The sequence below is a fragment of the Castor canadensis genome, chromosome 15 (genome assembly GCF_047511655.1).
Source record: "Castor canadensis chromosome 15, mCasCan1.hap1v2, whole genome shotgun sequence".
In the NCBI taxonomy this organism is placed as follows: domain Eukaryota; kingdom Metazoa; phylum Chordata; class Mammalia; order Rodentia; family Castoridae; genus Castor; species Castor canadensis.
Window position 1 is genome coordinate 42,478,206 of NC_133400.1, and position 23,547 is coordinate 42,501,752.

General features: G+C 33.5%; 1 pseudogene; it reads right to left on the reverse strand.

The window, feature by feature from the left end:
• Positions 1-3,316: 3,316 nt before the first annotated feature.
• On the reverse strand, positions 3,317-4,390 carry LOC141417221 (olfactory receptor 14A16-like; annotated as a pseudogene).
• Positions 4,391-23,547: the final 19,157 nt, after the last annotated feature.

Sequence of the window (23,547 nt, forward strand, 5' to 3'; positions counted from 1 at the left end):
GAGATGGTCAAAATATTATGTTCTCTACCTGTTACAGAAAAAAATTGATAAAGCTATTGAAAGCTTCCTTAGTTAAATCGTCAATCAATTTAATTTTTAATATACAATCTAAACAGTATTTCAGCTAATTTATTTCAAGCCTGATATATTTTGTTTAGAAACACAAAGAAAAGGTGGTTGATTTATAAATATGATAGAAACAAAACACTAATGAATGAATGCAGAAATTATCAAGAAAATATTTTGAGGACAGTACATGCAATTTTTTTTCTGGAAGCTGTTCAGTAAGAGGAGTAAATAAAAAGAGGAAGGAGAAAGTAATACAGCAGTTAGTCTGATTAAAGTAAGTACATTTGCAGCTGAAATATATTCATAAAACTCCTTTTAACATGAATATGGAGTGAAAAATGAAGGATAGAATTGTAAAGCAGAGATGGTGGGGGTGACCCTAAATAAGGCATATTATAAGCATAATATGGAAATGTCAGAATGAACCTTCCCAGTACAACTAATATATGTTCATAAAAATATTTTAAAAACTTCACTAATCTATGAGTGTTTAAACACCACAAAATTTTCAAATATAGCTAAAAGATACCAATTCCTGTTTTTTCATTTTTTTATTTATTTTTATTTTTTTGGGTCATTTCTCCCCCCTGCTCCCACCCCCTCCCTTACCACCCACTCCACCCCTTCCCTCTCCCCCCCACCCCCTCAATACCCAGAAAAACTATTTTGCCCTTATCTCTAATTTTGTTGAAGAGAGGGTATAAGCAATAATAGGAAATAACAATTGTGTTTGCTGGTTGAGATAAGGATAGCTATACAGGGAGTTGACTCACATTAACCAATTCCTGAAAGATTATATTTTACTCATTTCTCATTGAATTTTTTTGAATTATGTACACTTTATCCATTCAGAAATTGTGCTATATGTTTATCTTTATAACCTGGACATTTGTCATTCTGAACATTCATTTGATCCTCTGAATTTCATTGTGAAAGAAAGAACATCCACAGACAGGCAAAGGCAGAGAAACTCACATGCATCACAAAGTTATAGAACTTTGAGTCACAAGATGAAAAAGCCACTGACTGTGCTTTAAATAAAAGATTACTGGATACCATTAATGAGAATTAATGGCAATGGTTCATAAAAGTAAAAGTTAAGGTGAATGACCCAAGTTGACTAGACTCATTGAATCCGGGATGACATTAATTCTAAAACTCCCTGTTTATCTACTTACTGATAAAAAAATCTTACACCACTACTTAGCAAGTTAGTTAAGGTGTGGTACTCCATTAGAAGCTAATCTCATTTGTGGAAGTATGCAGCATAACAAGTGGTTTCCATAGAGTTAGGTCTACTATCAATCTAAAATTCTCTATGGACACTCCCTGTTAATCTGTATTGGAGGTGTTTAATTTTTGATACATTCAACATTTTTAATTATCTTCTCCAAAAATACATTACAATAAAGCAAGACTGGGGTCATTGCTCAAGTGACAGAGCTCCTGTCTTGCAAGAGCTAGGCCCCAAATTCAATCCCTAGTACCACAAAAAAAATTGATAAAAATTTGCCAGTATAAACTGCATTACTGTTGGAATGAAGTAAGTATCTTAACAATATCTAGAGACTTGAAATAAAATAAAAACAAAGGGCAAGGTTCACTGTGTCTTCTGTCTGTGCAGCTTAAGCCCAAATGATGATATTAGAAAATGGTGTGCCCTTAAGAAGGAAAGTTGCCAAAAAAGACATCAATCCATTATTCAGGAGACTGAGGCACAGCCAATAAGTTGCCTCATTCCAGTGACATGCAAATCAGGAACAGCACAGTAGACACACTACAGAAAGGAGAAAATTAAACAAAAACACATGACTGGGTGCCAGTGGCTCACAACTGTAATCCTAACTAAGAGGAGGCAGAGATCAGGAGGACTGCAGTTTGAAGCCAACCCAGGAAATAGTGAGACCCTATTTGAAAATACCTAACACAAAAAGGGCTGGTGGAGTGGCTCAAAGTGTACAAAAACACATAAAAGAGGATGCTATATTTTTTAATGAACCTGTTGTATCCAGGTCTCTTTAGGAGGTAGAAAGAAAAGAAAAAATAGAGGGTGAAGTGAATGTGGAAGAGAAGGAAATAAGGAAAGGAGATAAGAATGGAGAAAGAAGAAAAGCATGAAATAAATTTATGAACCATAGAAATAAAAAATGAAATGTTGACAGTCAAAAATATGTAAGAGGTTAAAGAAAATATTATGATAAATTTAAAGACTCTTCAGGTTGAAAATGTTATTATATAAGTAATACATTGAAATCATTTAAATCAGGAATATGCACTAAGAGTGTTATCATTTCTTATCCCTATCTTTAATTCCCTTATGTTCGATTCTAAGTACAGCCATTTACCTGTTTTTCTAACCAAATTTTTTTGCACATTTTGAACAGAATCTTAAGAAAGATTATTTTTATTCTACTATTCTTAATTTTAAAAAAATCTTGATATTTTCCTTACTAGTGTTTTTTATTATAAACTAATGAAGTGAAGTGCTAGAAAATGAACTACAATGTGTGGATTTTAGAAAAACAATATACAACTATATATAGAAATAGAATTAGTGGTATAAAATGAGATGGAACAATTATAATAAATCAAATGGAATTTTCTGATAAGAAATTTACGATGGAATACATTGAAAACATTGATTCATACATGCTTCTTAATTTTACAAGAAAAAAATGATTGCATCTCCTTTTTGGTGAGTACTGTGATTCGAACACAGGGTCTTGTAGATGCAAGACAAGTACTCTACCACTTGAGTTATGTTTCCAGCCCAATGAGCTAATATTCAATTAATTTATTTTTCTGGATGCCTCTATGTTTTTTTCAGGCTGGCCTCAAGCCATAATCCTTCTATCTATGCCTCCCACCTATCCGGGATGATAGGTATTTAAGAACACTGCCCAGCTGTTTTACTGAGATGGGATTTCTCTAACATTTTCCCTGGGTTAGCCTTATACCATGATCATCCTGATCTCTGCTTCTCAAGTGACTGGAATGATAGACATATTTGACAACACTTGGCTATAGGTATTTTTGGTAGTTCTTGGGTTTAAAGTCAGAACCTCACCCTTGATAGGCAGGCTCTCCAACCATTGAGACATATTACTTTCTCTCCATTGTATATTAATTTAATTCCATAAAGAGAACTTGGAGTTTCTATGACAAGAGAAATAGAACATATGATCATGAGATTATATGTAAATCAAAAAATGATTTCATTCACTTAAAGTGTATTTGTGTATTTCATTCACTTAAAAGGTATTTGTGTGCTTGGTAACATTTTACCATGCAGTATTTTACATAAGGCTGCCCTCAGATCCTTGTTCCTCAGGCTGTAGATAAGTGGATTGATGCTTGGAGGTAATATAGAGTACAGTAGAGACATGAACAGGTTCTGTGATGACGCCAAAATATGGGTGGTACCAAAATATGTTACACTACCAGAAAAGAGAAACAAGGTTACCACAAGGAGATGAGGTATACATGTTGAGAATGTTTTTAACTTGCCTTGTGCAGAGGGAATCCTCAATACAGCTGAGAAAATATAAACATAAGAGACAATCATGAAAAGAAAGCATACAAAGGAAAAAGCAAAGCTCGCAATGATAAATGCATATTCTAGAGTTTGCTCTCCAGAACAAATGAGCAGTAGAAGTGATGGAACATCACAGAAGAACTGATGCACTATTCTAGACCCACAGAAGTAGAAAGAGAAAATACCTGCAGCATGAAGAGATCCATAGGCACACCCACTGAGCCATGCTGCGGTCATCATCTGCACACAGGAACCTCTATTCAAAATGGTCTCATAGTGCAGGGGATGGCAGATGGCAACATAGCGGTCATAGGACATCACTAGAAGAAGGGCAAACTCTGTACCAGCAAAAAAGATAAATAGAAAAATTTGTGAAACACATCCCAGTAAGGAGATGTAATGACTGCCAGTCAGAGAGTTCACGATGGATTTGGGAATAGTCACAGAGATATAGCAGATATCAATCAAGGACAAATTTTTCAGGAAGAAAAACATGGGGGACTGGAGATGCTGGTCTATGGTGGTGATGGTGATAACGAGAAGGTTCGCTATCAGTGCTGCCAGGTAAATCAGGAGGAAGAGCATGGCACATAGTCTCTGCTGCACCTGGTTGCCAGGGAATCCCATGAGCAAGAATTCTGTTATATTGATCATGTTGGATAGTTACTCACTCAAGTTATTCTCATGTAACTGAGGTTGATTGTTCTCTGCAGAAATAACAGTATCACTGATAAGCAAGCCATTAATATTTGAGCACTTGAGTCTATGTCTTCTGGTAATACTCATATTTTCTTATCCTTTCACACAACTGTATTCTGTATGAGTTGTAGCTCTTCAATACAATAGTGAATTTTCAAATCTAGTGATATTAACAGACAGTACGTTGAAATGTGATTGACAGGAGAGTTAGAAAAAAATTAACAAAATGTAGTCTGGTCATTTCCCATGGAACAAGAAAGGATTCAATCAGCATACTTGACTTAGAGGTCTAAAGGGCAGGTGAAAGTCCTTGAGGTTAAATTTTTGTATTGACAGGCTAACATACTTTAGAGATAGCTATAAAAATAAATAACATTTCTCATTCCTCTTGATGATTTTAAGAAATCTTTTGACATGTGGGAAATAAAAGTGTAGAGAATCAAAGGAATGGAAAGAAAAGGGAAAGAAAAGGAATGGAAGAAATGATATTATAAAGGATAAAAATAAGTAAATATCAATCAATAAGTAAAGGACATTAAAAATGTCAGTTCAAATAAAGTTAACACAAATTAAGTTCTGTGCAGAATAATGGGAATGGATGCATGAATATTATCTTTCTTGGTTAATATTATGTACAAATGTTTGTATTAGGAGTACAGGACATAGGTATTGTCCAGTCTTGTTAGTGAAGATCTAATCTAGATATGGTTTCAATCTAATCAACACAAATAAACAGCTACTATGACAGGGTCCTGTTTATGATAATACAATCAGCTGTAAAATTATTACTTAATATATTTTTGCTTCTCTTTGCCTAAATTCATTCATTCTTGCACTTGATAATATTTTAAAAAATATTTCTATTTTTGCCTGAAATGATGGTTAAACAGTAAATGTGTGGCCTGACATGAAGTGAAAGTTAGGGTCACGAAAAAACTCTCTACACCTCATAAATTTTTAAATAAAAATTGCGTGCCATATTCTTATCAATTAGTTTGTTTGCTGTGGATCCAAATAGAAACATTACTACTTTTCTCTTCCTGAAAAATACAGGAAATACATCAGTTGACAAAATGTACTTCAAAATTATCAATACAAAGAGAACATTTTCCCATTAGATAAACCTTGATTCAGGTAGAAAGTGAGAACCTGTAGCCTCAATTAGCCCCTATGCATGGGAAACATTTTCTATTATACCCTGCACGACTCCTTATAAATATGTTGGCAAAGGTCAGCCTTCAGCACTTACCCTCAGACAACACTTTCATACCAAAATGGTTGCATGTTCCACTTCCAAGTTTGTTCAATTACTCTGTGATTTCCAAGTGATTGCTGAGTTGCAAGTTTCCTTTACAGTCTGCACTGGTTCATGTTTAAAAACTCATTTTATTTCTTATCATTTCACCATTCCAAACCTAAGAGGAATTACCAAGTGTTATGAGAAGGCAGTCTTCCCTGAGGGACCACAGGGCAGCCTTATAATACCGGACTTTTTGTCACTCACAGGGGAAATGTAACTGCCCCTTGTTTTCTGTTAACAGTATGTCACCGGAACTCTATGAATAGTTTCAGTGTGTTTTTCAAGTTGATGTATTTTAGCATTTATGTTTTAGAAAAAGAAAGAACATTTGAATTCAAGTATCCAAATTTAATAACAGGTATTAAACAGTCTTCTTTTAGCTCTAATGTTTTATGTTATTTATAACACTATCATCTATTGAAGTGATATCCATGTAAAATACAAAGTAGTCTGTGTGGAAAATCTAAATTAAAAGCGAAATTTTTCTGCAGAGGCTAACTTTCAACTTTCTGATCAGTGAAAACAATCTGTAATTGCTTTTCAGACTTTTGACTAAAATCAAGTGTAAGAAAAAAAGTGCAAGTTTGAGAGGGTTTTTTCCCATACACTCCTTTTTATTTGCACATATATTCATGAAACTTTTAATATGATATTTATTATGCATGTCCAGAGTCTCAGTTTTTCCTGGAATCATATTTCATAAGATTTCATTTTTTAAGTCAGGAAATTATTTATTCAACAGAAATATTCTATGCATGGAAGAAGCAAAGTCAGCATTTCACCACATATTTGGCATGCTAACATAAACCTTATGTTTAAATAGAAGAATTGTGTCAAGTGAGAGAGGTCTGCATAATATATTAGTCTTGGTCATAGGTGTGGTCTGGTTGATCATTATCCCAAGAAAGGTCAGATGGGGCCTGGTTAAGATAAGAGTTACTGTTGCCTACGGCCTACGGTATAGTTTCAACCCTTGTCACAAGAGGTTTATCAACCAGTGTGGCTGTTTCGAGAATCCAAGTTTACCCCAGGAGAGAACAACTCAGAGTAAAGGAGATGGATGAAAAATGGAACCTGAGAATCTGACATTTAGGAGCATGTGAATGCATGCCTTAAAAACTGGCAGCATTGCTAACAATTTTACTTCCTGTACTAACTTGGTAAAGTGTTTCCTTAACCTTTGCATTTTAGAAGGCTTATATATTTGGGGAACCAAAATACAACCAACATATAAAGGAGCCAGCCACAATTCCCATTACAGATACAAAGAAGTCCTTTATGTATTAATTATTTTTTATTATTGTACTTTGGTAATATATCCATACCATAGACAAAAGCTTTAGACCACTTCCAAGATTAGGGGACAGTGCTAGTGACAACAAATATACTTGTTTCTTGATGTACAAATGAAATACTGATACACAATAAAACCCTCACCTCATCAAGGCATTAGGATTTAGTGTTGGTTTTAAATAGCAAGAATGCCCAAATGGCAGGTTTTATTATCTGTATAGAACTGATTACAAGCAACAGAATTTCAAAAGTATTTACTTTTATATGTTGAAATTTCCTTTGCAATGTATATTGTATAAAAGTGAGCACTTACTAGTATGCTTGCATGTATTAACTGCAAAAATTTGTGAAACATTTGGATAAAGTTCAGCCATTTAGCTCTACATATTTTTAGTCAAAGACATATAGGATGTTAACTGTACTATAATCACCTACAATAATAGTTGTTCATTTAACTACAGTTATAAAATGGTCATTTAGAAGGCTTATAAGTAAACAGATATTTAAATGAACTCTGACTTTGTTAAGACTGTTTCTTAAGTATTCTAAAACCTGACAGGTTCAGCAGAAAACATAAGCAATAATCTTGATAAGACACAAAATTCATTGTCCTTTAAGTCATTTATTTTATCAAATGTTACTAAAAGAACAGTAGTATTTATTTATTTTTATGATTGTTCTAATGGGGGTAAAGTTCTTGCAATATATCATATTTGAATTCACCCCATATATCATTCTTCTTTATCTGCCCTCCCCCATTCCTGGAATAGTATCAACAGTTCTCATTTTTCTATTTTCATATATTAGTACATAATATTTCCACGATATTCACACTCATAATCCCTTTCCTTATATCCTCTGCATCCCACTTGTACCAACTCCTTAGATATAACTTATTTTGCCTTCCTGTTCTCCATTATTGTAAAAAGAAATGACATTTTTTTTTGTTTAAGATAGCTATAAAGCCAGGCTCTGGTGGCACATATGCCTGTAATCTTACCTACTCAGGAGGCAGAGATCAGAAGGATTGCAGTTCAAAGCCACCTAGGACCCTATCTTTAGAAAACTCATCACTAAAGGGACTAGTGGAGTGGCTCAAAGTGTAGGCCTTGAGTTCAAACTCCAGTACTACAAAAAAAGAAAAAGATATCTATAGATTACATTTCCTTGTGACATTTCCATGTATATATGAATTATAACTTGAATTTGTTCACCCTCTCTATTTTTCTCCTTTCTTCATTAGACCCTTCTTATGGTGATTTCAAGAAGTTAAAAATTTCTGTATTTATCACATGAACAATATTTACCTTCTTCTACTCTCCCTCTCTCTTGTGAAACTTCCCCTTAGAGTAACCTGTTTTTCATAATATTGCTGTATTTGTATTAGGTCCATGTTTCACATATGAGAGAAAATATGTGGCCTTTGGTTTTCTGAACCTTGCTAGCTTTACTGAAGTTGATGTTCTCTATTTCTATCTATTCACGTGCAAGCAACAAAAAATCTCATTTTTCTTTATGGCTGAATAAAACTCCATTTTATATGAATAGCACATTTTCTTAATCCATTCACCACTATTGGAACATTCTTACTGTTTCCATAGCTTAATTATTGTGAATAGTGTTGGGAGAAACATGGGTGTGCAGGTACCTTTATTATAACCCAAGTTACAGGTCTTTGGGTATACTACTAGGAGTGGCATTCCTGTTCTATTTTTACATTTTTGAGGAACCTTCATAGAATTTTCCATATTGATTGTACTAATTTACATTCTCACCAATAGTGTCTGAGGGAGAACAATATTTTTAATAAAGCGTTGTTGCTTTACCTATAGAAAATTAGTTCTTACATTTTACATCACCTCATTAAATTTTGGCCTTTGGAAATCCTTTTAAAAAGTTTAAATTATATACATCCTAATTGCTCATGAATATTTATATACTCTATTTGTTATATATTTTTCAGATTTACTGAGACACTGCACCTTTTTGTCACTTTAGTTTTTAATTTTGAACACTTCTTTCCTTTAGAAAAAAACTTTACAAAATCTTTCCTCATCTAAAAGAATTTCCTTTCCTCATTAAACTTCTCCAAAAATATTTTTTATTTTATTTTATCTCTTTCTGTTTATCCCTGTAATTTGCATTTTAGAATCATTGCTTTTCCCAAGGAAGTAAGTTATGCTTCTTTCATATATCTTTTCTCAAAACACAGCTTAAATTCTTTTTTGTGTTTTGTTGCAACTAGAATTGCACATGCTATGAGAATATTAGCACTTAGTTAATTTTACTTAAAACCCAGAAAAATGCAATCTTAATTTTTCTCTATACACTAACAATTTATTAAAATACATTGTTGTCATTTAGAGTTAGATCTATATTATAAAAAACCAGTTGAATCCAATTTAATTTGTGACAGAATGAAACAGATTAAGATCACCAGTGACCCTGAGTAAATTTTAACATCCTAATTTAATAGAAATTGTGATTAATTTTATTTACTATAGACTTTAATAACTTTAATCAAGTAGTTATACACAGCAAGTTTGGTAACAGACACTTCATGGTCCTGGCACAAAAATATGCACATAGACTGGTAGAACAGAATAAAGGGACCAGAAATAAGTCCATACTTCTGTATCCATCTGATTTTCAACAAAAGTGCAAAAAACATATGTTGGAGAAAAGTGCCAAAAATGTGTTGGAGAAAGGGCAGTTCTTTAACAAGTGAGTGGACATCCACATGTAGCAGATTAAAAGTAGGTCCTTGTGTCTCACCTTGTGTCACTGGAAAGCCAGTACTCTGGTGTCAATGCCAACTCACTAATAACAAGAGCAAGGTTTTTGAGAAAAAGAAAATAGATTTATTATAAATTGGATGAAAAGGAGGACAGGGAACAAAACTTCTCAAAGCTCTAGTGTCCAAATTTTGCCTTCTTTTGAAAAGTTAGCTAAGGGGCTTAATTTGAGTTTATTACAAAACTTTTGTCACACAATAATTGCTGGCCTTGTTTCTCCAGGTTTGTGGTTCCACATCTCAAAAGCTGTATGTCTTCATTGACAAGTTTCCTTTTCTGGTGGGCAGAGAGTGATAAGGGGAAGAAGATTGCCTGGTGTAATTAGAGAGTAAAGATTATTAACCTTGTTCTCATCTTTTAGAGCAAGAGAGAGACAAAGGCAAAATGCCGGTTTGAATTAGAAGCGTAGCAACCTGGCCTGCCTGCAAGCTGGCCTCACCAAAAGTCCTTCACATTTTTAGTGTTTATTACACTTGTACAAAAATGAATTCAAAATGAATAAAAAACTTTAATGTAAAGAACTGCAACTTAGAAACTACTATAAAAAATGTAGGATAAACACTTTAAGATATAGACATGTGCAATAACTTTCCAAATAGAACTCTAATAGCTCATAAATTAAGAGCAATACTTGACAAATGGGATTGTATCAAGTTTAAAAGTTTTCAGGTTGCAAAGAGAACCATTATTTAGACTGAAGATACAGCCCACAGAAAAGGAGAAAATTTTTTGCAGTTATTCTTCTAAAAGAAGTTTAACATGCAGAATACATAAAGGAGGTTAATTCTTAAGTGATTGTATTTTAGTTAGGCCTGGCTGAAATAGGTACACTCTAAAATAAATCATGCTTTGATCCCTTTTTTTAGTCAGAAAGATATCTCTGCCTTAATATGCTCTGACACTGGACTCCCTAATTGTAGCTCTGACAATGCAACTTGTCTTCTCTCCTGGAGTCGCAAGACATTGTACCCAGGGTTGCTGGCCAAATACTTGTGGACCTCAGGACCTAGTTTCAGGGCCTGGGCCTGTGCTCTTCCCAGGTTCCTCCTGTCTTGGTGTGACTTAAAGATGTAGGGAAGGAGCTTCTCCACCCCACTCTCTCCTGCCACACACCACCACCTTCTGCAAAACATAGCAGATGGGCCCTGACTGGCTAGCAGAGACCTCCTAAAGCCACCTAAGACTACAATTACCAAAAGAATGTGACACCCAAATATTAACATTAATGCAATATTTTTCTCTATATTCTAATATCAGTGTTCTCCTAATCAAATATCTCTAAAATCCTAGTATGACTTTTCTCCTTACCATGTTGATGGCCCTGTGAATTCACAGTTCCTGTGATTGCCCAGTCCTGAACAACAGAGACAAAACACAGACAATCTGGGGAGTGGACCAGAAATGTGCCAAGTGAGGCTACCTTAGAGTCACAGCAGCCTGTTTGGACTGCATCACAGATGCAAGAAACTACATTACTGTGAAATTTATTTTTCTCTTCTATTTGACCTCATCTTTCTTTGAAAAAAATGTTTACCTTCTTCCATTAATTCTCATATTCATTGGAGAAGACTTCACTTCTTCCACCTTTGGAGAATGACTATTTTTAACTAAAATAGTTACAAAAGAACAGTTACCCAAAATGCAGAAATGTTTTGATAGACCATGGGCCTTATGTGGCCAGCAATTTCACAGAGACATGGCTATGAGAGTGAACAATTCCTTACTACTCTAGAATGCTAAAGAAATCATCAGAGGAAGTGGGACATGGAAGCTCAGTTGTCACATGAAAGTATGTAGCAGTACCATAGCAGCCCTCATGTTGTTTAGAGATTTGAGGTTCTATGAAATACTTTGTACTCAGAAGTGATGAGACTGGAAAACTAGTACTGAATTTTACAGCATAAGCAGAAAAGAAAATGTAATGTATTTTATATATGTTAGCAAAGGAATGAAACATTCTTGTTATTACCCTCTGCAGACCTGGGAAATTGGTAAATAAATAACTTTGTAATCCAAAAATAAGGTGATAAAACATTTTTGTGATTTTAATTTAAATTCCTCTAAGCTTTGGAACTATTAGTCTCTTTAATAGAGCAAATTATGTTTTCATAAATGCTTTGCAAGTAACTAATTTCTTTCTTTTTTTTTTCTTTTTGGAGGTTTGGGAGCTTGAACTTAAGGCTTCATGCTTGGTAGGACGGTACTAAACCACATCTGCCACTTAAACCATACCTTCAGTCTAATATCTTTTTCTTCAATAAAATTGGATAAATCAATGTGAGCTGCTTGGATTACTCAGTGTGGGAAATAATGTTTTGTAAATATGAAGCATTTGGGTATATACTATTGAGATTTGATTCTTTGTTTGGCATCAAGAAAAGAGTGACTCTTTTGCCAAGTTCGAAGTGTACAGTATGTTTCAGGTTGACACACTTGTTGCATGATTTATGGAGCAATGATAAACTATTGCAACAGATAGTTTTAATATATTGTACCTGATACCAGGTGCCATGGACTTCACAGATGGTCTTGAACTCAGAAGTTTGAAATTTGTATATGGAGTTTTAGAAATATATTTCCCATATGCAAGTCCATCTAAGTAAAATTTATATATTTGATAACTGAAAATAATTAAAACATAACAGGAGAGTAATAATGGGTGAAAATTTAAACAAAAAAGTATTCTACTTTTTAGGTTGATGTATTCTACTAGGTAGAAATTGTTATGATGCTGTATTGAAGTGACCTAAATATGTTGGATATTGAATATCCATTGAAATGGATATGATCTTTCATTTTCATTAATAATCATTCACATGCAAGGGATGTCATCTTAGTTGACTACATGGTTGAATAAATAATTAAATTAAAAATAATAATTTAAAACAATAGAACTCTATCTCAAAAAGAATGAGGATTACAGTCCTATGCAAACTCTCAGTTAAGGTATTAAGTTTTCTGGAATCCTCCAGTGTTTCCCTAGGTATTTAGACTTCAGAAAGAAATAAATTCTTACTACTTCTGGAGAAATTTTGGTATATACATTATCTCAAATACTCATTATTTCTTTTTGGTTAGAACTTTCTGTTAGGTCATCACAGATGGGAAGGCCAAATTGGAGGAAAATAATAAAGCAAATAGGCTTAAAGCAAGCTTTATTGAGACCGCGCTCTCTGGCAAAGTTCACTGTCCCCAAAGAACAGGGCCAGAGAAGTCGCTGGAGAAATGACAGCCCAGTTTTTATAGCCTGGGTGAAGTCAAGATCTTAAAGTATTATGGGGTGTTGGGATAGGTCAAGGTTTGGTGGGGAGGAGCTCAGGGTAATATGGATCTGTAGGACAGGTCAGGATCCATTACACACCAGCGGAAGTTGCCATGGTAACTAGAGGGGGAGAGGAAGGAGGAGGGTGAAACTCAATGTTTCTAATTGCCATGCAAGGGAGTTGCCATGGTAACCATGAAAGGAAGGAGGGGGTGGAGTGGAAAGTCAAGCAGAGAGTCCCTGATCGCCATGGGGTGGCTGCCCACGGCCACTTTCCATATCTTCTCCTCTACTTGTTTTGAAATATGTACTTCATTATTTTTAACTATATTCACTCTGCTCTGTCAGAGAACACCAAAACTTTTATTTAACTATAACTTAATATTTTTGACCACCCTCTCCTCATGTACCTCTCTTCCCTTTCTAGATTATTCTAGGCACTATTCTAACCTTTACTTTTGTGAAATTAAGTTCTTTAGATCCTGAATGTGAGTGAAATCATAAAATGCTTATATTTCTGTGCCTCACTTATTTCATTGAACATAATGTCCTGAAACTTCATCCATGTTGCTGTAAATGGTAGTTTATCACTCTTTTTTATGGCAAATGACATTCTATTGTGAATATTTCCCCAAGGAGCATAGGAATGAACACATCTTTATCGTACTGTTTTTACCCAATAATGGGTTTGTTGCTGGTGGTGATGAAGGCTAGAAAGAAATGTGTGAGTGTGTGTATGTGGTGTGTGTGTGTGTGTGTGTGTGTGTGTGTATGAGAGAGAGAAAGAGAGAGAGAGAGAGATCTATCCAGTGTGTCCAAGTTATTGTTACTTTGAGAAAGAATTTGGAGACAGGGCAAAGTAAGGAATTGAAGGAATTTTTATTGCAAAGTGAAAGTTCATCCTCAAGGGGGAATGTGGATTTCTCAAGAGAGAGTTGTATCCTACAGGGCTTTCTTTGTGGGTTTTATACTGAATCTGGTGGTATATAGTAGAAGGTTACATAATTATATATGACTAGGATGATTTTCCCTCCAACATTTATTGGAGACACTGTTCCTTCCTCTGTGCATAAAAAATCAGCTGTGGTAGCAAATACATGGGTTTATTTCTAATTTCTCTATCTTGATCCCTTTGTTTATGCATCTGCTTTCAATTTAGTTTCATGATGTTTTAGTTATTATAGATTTGTAGAGTATTATTAATTATTAAAACCCTATTGTGATTTCAAACAAATTTTGGTGATTGTTTTATTCTCTTTCTGGGAGGATTATCATTGGTATTTTGGTAAGTGATTTCATAAAATTTGTAGATTGCTTTGTGTTATCAGAATCAAATATCCAAAATCTCATATTTAATGAGCTTGGGTATCTTTACATTTATTTTGTGTTTTCTTCAATTACTTTCATGAGTATCCTATAATTTTCATTGCAGAGACTTTTACAAAAATTTAGTAAAAATTTTTCTAGGTATCTTTTTATTAATTTTTGTAACTATTTTAACTAGACCATTCATCCAAGCATGAGCACTTTTCTCTATATCATTTTCCAATGGACTTTCCATTGTGGAAGAGATATTTCTGTGAAATCATATGTCTTTCTGAAGATATAAACTTTATTGAAGGTTCATAGTTGAATGATTGAGACACTAGGTTTTGGAGACGTGAGACATAAGGTTGATGAGCAACATTTTTAGATGGAACTTGGGTTTTTGCTTTAGTGTAAATGTGGGCAAAGTTCCTTGTTGTACCACTTATTTTTGTATTTATTTATTAGGCCATCTGTGTTCATCATTATAAATAGAATAGTTTGGATAACTTGTGGAATGTTTGAAGCAATCATAGTTGTTTAACTAAGAGAAACATTGGAAAAATAAACTTTTGAACTTCTGTCTTTATATTTTTTCAATAGCATGAAGTACATCTAAAGAAATTTCAGAAATAGTTTTCTTAATAGATTCTTTGGTCAAAGCAAAAGAAAACTGAAATGTCTCAAAATTAATGCATTTACTTTAGTTCTGCTTGATTTATAATGAAATGTTTATACCACTACTCATCTGTAAACATCAAAATTCTTCATATTCTTTCATAGCCTATACCTCCATCTAATCTGTATCCCTTTCCTTCATGTCACCTACCAGTGCATTCACCATTTGAAGATTTTAAGTCCTAATCTTGCTTTCAATTAAAGATATTGTCAAAGACTCTCCACATTCCAGATGGAATGTGGAAAGCATTAAAGGACAATTTAGAATATATTAAGGAGGATATAATGCAGGGATCTCTTATCTATACTAACTAGTTGATATGCTAAATAAGAACTTCAAATAATCAAAAAAGTGGGAGAATGATTTTTAAATTCAAAATATCATAAGAAATTAGTCTCAAAAAAGATTTAAATTTCTATAAAAATTGTGATATTTCTGTGAAAGTGGAGTGTTGGATGATTTCAGGGATAGACAGATAGACATTTAACACTTTTACAGAGTATTCAAAATTAGACCTTGAATTCAATGTGACCCATGGTATGTTCACACTTTTAACACATTTTGTTGAAAACAGAAATTTTGCATTAATATTTGATGATAAAATAGTGATAAATAACATGATCACATTAGAACAAATCCCAGGAAAGAATCAAAAATAGAATTTTCCCCTTAAAAATGAAAAAAAACTAGATAACCAAATATCATCAATGTAAAACTCAGGGAAGAAATCTGTCCACAAATCCTCTGATTAGAAAACTATGGAGACAGAATGTTCTGCCTTGGGTAACAAAGCAAAAAAAGAAAAGCATAAAAAATGATATAGTATTTATACGATGGAGAAATAGCAGCCTCTTCAACAAAAACTGCTGGGAAAACTGGTTAGCAGTCTGCAAAAAACTGAAACTAGATCCATGTACATCACCCTATACCAAGATTAACTCAAAATGGATCAAGGATCTTAATATCAGACCCCAAACTCTTAAGTTGATACAGGAAAGAGTAGGAAATACTCTGGAGTTAGTAGGTATAGGTAATAACTTTCTCAACGAAACCCCAGCAGCACAGCAACTAAGAGATAGCATAGATAAATGGGACCTCATAAAGCTAAAAAGCTTCTGTTCATCCAAAGAAATGGTCTCTAAACTGAAGAGAACACCCACAGAGTGGGAGAAAATATTTGCCAACTATACATCAGACAAAGGACTGATAACCAGAATGTATAGGGAACTTAAAAAACTAAATTCTCCCAAAACTAATGAACCAATAAAGAAATGGGCAAGTGAACTAAACAGAACTTTCTCAAAAGAAGAAATTCAAATGACCAGAAAACACATGAAAAAATGCTCGCCATCTCTAGCAATAAAGGAAATGCAAATTAAAATCACGCTAAGATTCTACCTCACCCCTGTTAGAATAGCCATCATCAGCAACACCACCAACAAGAGGTGTTGGCAAGGATGCGGGGAAAAAGGAACCCTCTTACACTGTTGGTGGGAATGTAGACTAGTACAACCACTCTGGAAAAAAAATTTGGAGGCTAATTAAAAAGCTAGACATCGCCTTGTTCCTTCCTATTATTGCTTATACTCTCTCTACAACAAAATTAGAGATAAGGGCAAAATAGTTTCTGCTGGGTATTGAGGGGGGGGAGAGGGAGGGGGCGGAGTGGGTAGTAAGGGAGGGGGTGGGGGCAGGGGGTAGAAATGAACCAAGCCTTGTATGCACATATGAATAATAAAAGAAAAATGAAAAAAAAAAAGAATAATTACAAAAGTACTTTTAAAGCCCCTAATTCTTGAACATTAAAAAGAAAAAAAGTGACAATATGCAGTGAATTATTACTGTACCAAAGAAAAATTTAAGGTGAAATTATATAATGTTAACAAAATAATATTATTTATTAGAACTATTAAATACTGTATTCAATTAAAATTATATAGTGAACAATTTAAACCAATGATTTTTTTAGATCTGCAATAATAATAGCAAAAAATTGCACAAACCTATAAAAAGATATGAATAAATGTAGTAAGAAATGTACACTCAGTATAAAACTTTGTTAATGGATAGTAAAGAAGGTGCAAGAAAGGAAGAACCATAATATATGTCTGGATGGGAAGATTCAGTTTTCATAAAGATATCAAGAATTTCCTAATTGACACATAAATAAAATTTATTAAATTATTGTTAGTATTATTAAATTATTATTAAATCAAATTACTAAAATTAAAATATTAAGTTATTGTTAATTGTTAATTTATTACTGTAAAGTGAATCTGTGGGGGCGTGAGTGTGTGCATGTGTAGAGGGTCATGCATTAAAGTGTCTCATACCTACTAGATATATGTACACCCAAAATTTAATAAAAGAGCATTTCAAACCGGTAAAAAAAAAAAAGCTAGACATCGATCTACCATTTGATCCAGCAATACCACTCTTGGGGATATACCCAAAAGACTGTAACACAGGTTACTCCAGAGGCATCTGTACACCCATGTTAATTGCAGCATTATTCACGATAGCCAAGTTATAGAAACAGCCAAGATGCCCCACCACTGACGAATGGATTAAGAAAATGTGGTATCTATACACAATGGAATTTTATGCAGCCATGAAGAAGAACGAAATGTTATCATTCGCTGGTAAATGGATGGAACTGGAGAACATCATTCTGAGTGAGGTTAGCCTGGCCCAAAAGACCAAAAATCGTATGTTCTCCCTCATATGTGGACATTAGATCAAGGGCAAACACAACAAGGGGATTGGACTATGAGCACATGATAAAAGCGAGAGCACACAGGAAGGGGTGAGGATAGGTAAGACACCTAAAAATTAGCTAGCATTTGTTGCCCATAACACAGAGAAACTAAAGCAGATACCTTAAAAGCAACTGAGGCCAATAGGAAAAGGGGAACAGGTACTAGAGAAAAGGTTAGATCAAGAAGAATTAACCTAGAAGGTAACACCCACGCACAGGAAATCAATGTGAGTCAATGCCCTGTATAGCTATCCTTATCTCAACCAGCAAAAACCCTTGTCCCTTCCTGTTATTGCTTATACTCTCTCTATAACAAAATTAGAAATAAGGGCAAAATAGTTTCTGCTGCATATTGGGGGGGGAGAGGGAGGGGGCGGAATGGGTGGTAAGGGAGGGGGTGGGGGCAGGGAGAGAAATGAAACAAGCCTTGTATGCACATATGAATAATAAAAGAAAAAAAAAGACAGAATAAAAAAGAAAAAAGTTTAAGTGGAAAAAAAAAAGAAATTCAAAAAGTCCCAGCAATACAACCCATAGATTTCAGCAAAGATTTTATAATAAAATACTTTTGAAAATGTTATAGGAAAATATGTTGAACATTTGAATAAAGTCAAGATTAGTCAATCCAAAAAAAAAAATAATAAAATAAAATAAAGTGAGTATTTCATGTACTAACTACATATTTGATGGACAGGAATCTACTGACACTGGCAGAGTGATTGGAGATGAATATATTAAGATACATCTAAACCTATAACTAACTTGAAAAATGTGTAATTATATCAGATTCTAATATAGGGTAAAAGTTACATTGTCAAGAATCCAGTAGAAGCACAGGGTGTTGATGTATGCCTATACCCCCAGAACTTAGTAAGCAGATATAAAAAGATTGCGAATTGCATGTGAGTCTGGACTAAAAAGTGAAATCTTATCTCAAGAAAAACAACTTCAGTACAACTTTTTACCATGAAAAGATGCTGAATTTTGTAAAAGACTTTTTCTGAATCAATTGAGAGGATAACATGATTTTTGTACTTTATTCTGCTTGTGTGATATATCATGATAATTGATTTGTTGATATGTTGATAGGTTAGTTGATATGTTGAACAATTCTTGCATTCTAGGGAGAAAGAAACCAACTTCATCATAGTTTATGACTTATTTAATGTGTTGTCAGACTCAGTTTTCAAGAATATGTTTAGAAATTTTGCATCTGCATTCATCCAGGAAATTGTTCTATAATTTTATTTTCTTTCCACATTCCTTATATGGTTTTGGTATTAGGGTAATATTAGCATCATAGAATGAGTTTGGTACCATTTCATGATAAGAAAATAAGAATAGATATAGCAAATTCTAAAATTGTCAATTGTCAATTGTTGACATTTTTCTTAATGGGGAAAAACTGAAACCATTTCCCCTAAAGTCAGGAAGGAGACAAAGGTGTCCTTTCTCTTCACTCTTCTTCAATATAGAGCTAGAATTCTTATCTGAATCAATTAATAAGGCAAGAAAAAGAAATAAAAGAGTTACTAATAGGAAATGAAAAAGTCAAACTATTCATTTTTGCTGATGATATGATTCTATATTTAAATGACCCAAAACACTATACTAGAAAACACTTAGATCTGATAAACACTTTTCGAAAAATAGCTGGACCTAAAATCAACATATAAAAGAAGTATATATATATATATATATATATATATATATAGTTTTTTTATATGCTGACAATAAATGGGCTGAGAAAGAAATCTAAAAAAACCCTAAATAACTAGGAATTACTCTAAGCAGGTAAAAAACCTCTACAATGAAACCTATAAAGCAATGAAGAAATAAATGGAAGAAGACAATAGAAGATGAAAAGACCTCCCATGTTTTTGAATCAGCAGAACCAATATTGTGGAATTTGCCATGTTACAGAAAGTAAACTACAGATTTAACGCAATCCCTATAAAAAATTCCAATGTCATTCTTCACAGAAATAGAAAAATCAGTCCCACATTTCAGTTAGAAGAACAGAAGATCTTGAATAGCTGACGGAGTCCTGAGGGAAAAATAGCAATACTGGATGCTTCACATTACTTGATTTAAAATTTTACTACAGAGTCATAGTAACAAAAACAACATGGTACTTGCTCAAAAACAGACATGTAAATCAATGGAGTAGAAGAGATGACTGAAAAGCTACAGTCATTTGATTTTTGACCCAAGTGTCAAAAACCTATGTTGGAGTAAAGATAGTATCTTCAACCTATGGTGTTGGGAAAAGAAAGATATTCACATACAGATGACTAGAACTAGATTCCTATTTCTCACCCTAAAGAAAAATGAGTTCAAAATGTATTAAAAATCTTAATCTGAAGTTTCTGAAAAAGAACAGAAACTTTGAAACTGCTAGAGATAAACATAGAGAAAAACCTCAACAGCCAAAGGTACTGTTTTCCGGAATCAAATACCAATTACCCAGAAAACAATAATTGGAAAGTGGAATTGCATCAAATTGAAAAGATTATTTACAACAAAAGAAACAAATGCAAGAACCAAAAGAACCCCACAGAATAGGAAAATTTTGCCAGTTATTCCTTGAATAAGGAATTAATATGCAGTATATATAAAGAACTCATAAAATTAAACACCAAAAGAATAAGTAATCAATCCAGTTTGCAAATAAACAAAAGGACCCTTTTCAAAAGAAGAAATACAAATGGTAAAGAAATACATGAGAGGATGTTCAATGTCCATTGCTACAGAGAAAATTCAAGTCAAAATATTGTGATACCATCTCTTCCCAGTTAGAATAGCCATAATCAAGAAAACAAAGATGAAGAAACACTGGTGAGGATGTGGAGAAAATGGGACCCTTACAGACTGTGGAAATTAAAATTACTGCAGCCACTGTGAAAATCCATATGTAGGTTACTCAAAAATTACATAAAACTATGTTATTATCCTGTTAAACCACTTCTGGGAATATATCCAAAGAATATAAGTCAATGTACAAAGGAGATACTTGCACTGTAACGTTTGTAACAAAACCTTTTATAAGAGCCAAGGAGTCAGCCTAGGTGATCTTCAATGCATAAAGTAAATGGAGTGTTAATGTAGTATTATTCAAACATAAAGATAAATGAAATTATGTCATTTGTAGGAAAATGGATGGAATTAGTGATAATCAAAAAGAAAAAAACATCAGACTGAGTAAGTCAAATATCACTTGTTCTCTCTCATATGTGGAATCTATTGAATGACAGCAATGTGAGATAGGTACCATTTCAGGATGAATATATATGGAGGAAGGAGGATGAAAGGAGACAATATTCAGGGGGCATATGGTCAAAGTATTTTATACACATGAATGTAAAAGAACAACAAAGCCCGCTCAATTTGTTCCTAGAGGGTAGTACGGAGGAATGAGGGGAAATGACAGAGGGAATGGGTTTGATTGCGGTTCATTATGTACATTTATGAAAATATCACAGTGAAGCCTCTTTGTACAACAAATGTGTGATAATAAAAACTCACACATGAAAAATGCAATACAGAAAGAATTCACAACTTGTACCTTTCTTTCAAAACAAAAATAGAAACAACTAATGAGTGAGGATATAGATTTGTTTTAGACCTATGAGTCTAAATAGGACATCAATTATCTTTTCACAGTAGTGATGAACACATGTGCTGTCTCATCTGTGTGTCCTAAGTCCATGTATTTTACAGATATAGGCTTGTGTTCTTCTTAGGGTCCTTTCAGGTCAAAAGAGTCGATAATCATTGCATTCTTTTTGGAAAATACACATTGTACTTTTGATGTTACATCTAAACTTACCACTGAGGCACAAAGAATATTTTGTCTGTGATTTTTTCCTAGAAATTTGAAAATTTAACATTTTATACTTGGATTTATGGCCATTTGGAATTAATTTTAGTGAAGAATATGAAATCTGTGTTTATTTTAATATAACTGTCTAATTATTCTTTCATAATCTAATGATAATACATTTCTCCACTGAGTTTACTCTGAAATTTGTCAAAGATCATCTGACTTAATTGCAGTGGACCTCATCCTGAACTGTTTCTTTGTCCCATTGCTCCATGTAAATATGTGTTACTATTCACCAACACCATGCTGTCTACGGAACTTTACAGTAATGACTGGAGTAAAATTGTGAGTAATCTTTGTTCTTCTTCAGTATTGTGTTTACTGTTTTAGGTCTTTTGTTTTCTAAATACTTATAAAACATCTTTCTGAGATTTTGATGGAGATTGCATTGAATGGTTAAAACAAGCAGCAAAAAAATGACATCTTAAAGTGTTGAGTATTTCAATCCAGAGATATGGTATATCTCTGTTTCTATTGCAGACCTTTGCTATTTTCATGTCTGTGTTTTAGTTTTTTGTACACAAAAATTAGGTATACTTTGTTCAAAATAGGCCTTTTTTGTGTTTGCTATTATAATTTATAATATAATAGATATACAATATATTTATATATAATTTTGTCTTATTTCAGTTTATCATTGCAGGTATATAGAACAGAAGAGTATATTAGCTTAACTTTTGATTGTGAAACCTAATTATACCCATTTATGAATTCTAAATGTTTTTTTCTTGCTGACGATTTTGCAGGGAGATTTTGCAATGTACACGTATTAAATTTTGCAAAACACTTTTTGCTGTGCTAATTTTACTGATGTTATATACATATTTTTTTTCTACAGCATAGCCTCACAATGACAGTGGTCTACTTTTAGTATTTTGTAGGCAAAGAGATCTTATAAAATAGTACATTTTTGTGGTACTTGGATTGAACCCAAGGCTTTGCACACAAAATGTGTTATCACTGTAGTAATGCCCCAGCTCTTCTGGATCGGACCCAGGGCCTTGTGCTTGCTAACCAGACACTCTACCACATCAGCCACTCCACAAGGCTTTTTTTTAAGATAGGGTCTCCCTACCTTCACTCAGTCGGGCCTCAGTATTGCAATTCTCTTGCCTACACTATCTCAGTAGGAGTATCTGGAATTACAGTGTGCACTACCACACCCAGACATAAAATATTACTTTTTAATTACAGAGAGAGCTAGCTATCTTGAACTTCCAGAATGCTACTAGAACTGATTAAGTTTCCATTTAAAGGTACAGTATGACTCTAGATCACATAGAACTTATATTTCTGGATTATTGAGATTGGACATGATCTTCAAATTTTGTCTTTGCAGAGACATTTACTGTGAATGTGTTGCAACTTGCTATCTGGCTCATCAATTTTGTTTATGGCTAATCAAATGCATCATGTTAGATTTATGTCATATCAATTATCCCTTTTTCAACAAGTTCATAATCTTAACCTACAGAGTTAAAGGGAATTTAATGTTTTTTCCTAAATTTTACTCAAGTCAATGAGTATGGAATAAAATTTGAGAAAAAATATAAAAATAAGAAATAATTACATGATTTTGGCAGGTGTGTGTGTGTGTGTGTGTGTGTGTGTGCATTTTATTTTTTGGAGACAAAGTCTTGCTATATAGCCCAGGCCAGCCTTGAAGTTGTGATCCTTTTGCTTCAGTGTCCTCTATCCTTGGACTACAGATTTTGCCATCATGCCTGGCATAAATATAGATTTTTTAGCTCATAAAGTTTTTACTGTAAAAAGTTAGTGGCAATGAATTGGACATGATTAACTATGCAGCAGAAGCCAGTAAATAATTATAGCAACTATAGAAATGAAGAATGGAAAATAAATATCTAAATAAGGTCAATAAAGCCAGCCACCTTTCAAAATGAATTAAATTCTTTGACTACAACACTGATGAAATTGATAAATCGCTTATAAAATTTCATGCAAAAAC